Here is a 2,501-nt window from a genome sequence, read left to right as displayed (position 1 = left end):
GATGGGAAATAAGTATATGAAAAGCTGCCCAGTATCATACGTCACTAAAGAAGTGCAAATGAAAACAACAATGAGATACCACCAGGTACATATAGAATGGCTAAAATCCAAAACACTGAGAACACCAAATGCTGGCAAGGATGAGGAGCAACAGGAACTCTCATCAGTGCTGGTGGGGGTGCAAAATGGTGCAGCCACTTTGGAAGACAGTTTGGCATGTCTTTTAACAAAATTAAACATGCTCTTACCATGTAATCTAGAAGTCGTGCCCCTTGGTATTTATCCAAATAAAATTTCATGAATATTTCATATCCACATGAAAACCTACACATGAATATTTATAGCAGCTTTTTTCATGAGTACTGAAACTTGGAAGCAATCGAGATGTCCTTCAACTGGTAAATATATAAACAAACCGTGTGCATCTATATAATGGAATATTATTCAGAAATTTTAAAATGAGCTGTAAAACGACATGGAGGAATCTTGAAAGCACATTGCTAAGTGAACGGAGCCAATGTGAAAAGGCTACCATATGATTTCAACTATATGACACTCTAGAAAAGGTGATACTGTGGAGACAGTAAAAAGATCAGTGGTTGCTGAGATTTGGGGGGGCGGTTCTAGTTATGGAGAGAGGTGCAAATAGGTGGAGCATGGGAGATTTTTAGGGCAGTAAAACTAGTCATGAGACTGTAATGGTGGATACAACTTTGTCAAAACTCGGGGAATGTAGAACACAAAAAGTGAATCCTGGTGTAAACTATGGACTTTAATAATAATCATAATGTATTGATATTAGTGCATCAATTGTAACGAATATACCCCAGTAATATAAGATGTAAATATAGGGAAAACTGTCTGCAGATGGGGGAATGGAGTAGAAGAGAACTCTCTGTACTTTACAATCCATTTTTATGTGAAACTGACACTGCTCTAAAAAAAATGGTCTATTAATTTTAAAAAAACCAAAACTGAACATGGGCCATAAAAAAAAGAATTTTACAAGTTGGTCTTACTCATGGATATAGATTTTTAAATCCTCAATTAAATGTGAACAAAAGTGGGGCTTCCCTGGTGGCGCAGTGGTTGAGAGTCTGCCTGCCGATGCAGGGGACACGGGTTCGTGCCCTGGCCCGGGAAGATCCCACATGCCGCGGAGTGGCTGGGCCCGTGAGCCCTGGCCGCTGAGCCTGCGCATCCGGAGCCTGTACTCTGCAACGGGAGAGGCCACAACAGTGAGAGGCCCGGGTACCGCAAAAAAAAAAAAAAAAAAGAACAAAAGTGAATCAGGCAATATACATGTATCTATAAATATGTGTTTTTATATGTACACAATAGACATATTTTTATGGACTTACATTTGATCGTTTGGGTTTATCCCAGTACTGCATAGGCAACTGGACATTAGGAAATCTTTTAACATAATTCACCAAATCAACAAATTATAAAATAGACAAGGACTGTATGACCCTCTTAATAGATGCAGAAAATAACATCCTAAAACTTTTGATATTCAATGTTAAAAAATGAAAAGGAAAGAAAATTATTTTTCAAAGTAGGAGTAGAAAGGAACTTCCTTAACCTGAAAAGGTATTTGTACTAAAAGCTTGCAATACATACCATTCTAAGATACAGCCTTTCCAGTCAGGAAAAAATCAAATCTGCCTGGTAGCACTGCTTCTATTCAACACTCTTGAGAAGAATTTCCCGTGCAAGTCAGAAAAAGTATTGTTCACAATAAAAAGTGATTAACAAATTTAAATATATTAAAATTCAAATTTGCTGTACAACAAAAAAATCACCATAAGCAAAATAGAAAGACTAGCATCACGTCAGAAGGAGCTTAACAATAATTACAGGGAATTAGTATCCAGAATACATTAAATAAAGACCTTCTGTAAATCTATAAGCAAAAGTCAGAAAGCTAAATAAGCAAAAGCTCTTCACAGAACATGTGAACAGGGGAGTAATGGGAGCCCTCATCCATTACTGGTGGATACACGTCCACAGGAGGACAAGGAAATATGTGTAAGATTGTTCCTTGAAGTAATGCTGAATCAGTTGCAAAAGTAAAAATTACTTTGGATCAAGAAAGTAAACACTGGGCTTCCCTGGTGGCGCAGTGGTTGAGAGTCCGCCTGCCGATGCAGGGGACACTGGTTCGTGCCCCGGTCCGGGAAGATCCCACATGCCCGTGAGCCATGGCCGCTGAGCCTGTGCGTCCGGAGCCTGTGCTCCGCAACAGGAGAGGCCACAGCAGTGAGAGGCCCGCGTACCGCCAAAAAAAAAAAAAAAGGAAGTAAACACTGCCCCTCATTAGGCTGGAAGGACAGACATAAATTAAGGCACCTGCAAAGTTAACAGGAAGCAATGTTTCTCCCTAGGACAAGCTGTAAATTTTCATCAAGAAGCCCTCTTAGAGTGATTGCTGCTTTCTTCCTCACCGAGAAAACTTTATCTCTAAAATCATAAACCATCGTAAACTGTGCCCTTTGAAA

The sequence above is a fragment of the Phocoena sinus genome, chromosome 14 (assembly GCF_008692025.1).
Source record: "Phocoena sinus isolate mPhoSin1 chromosome 14, mPhoSin1.pri, whole genome shotgun sequence".
NCBI classification, from domain to species: domain Eukaryota; kingdom Metazoa; phylum Chordata; class Mammalia; order Artiodactyla; family Phocoenidae; genus Phocoena; species Phocoena sinus.
The sequence above is the reverse complement of the archived record's forward strand: the minus strand, read 5'-3'. Positions refer to the sequence as shown.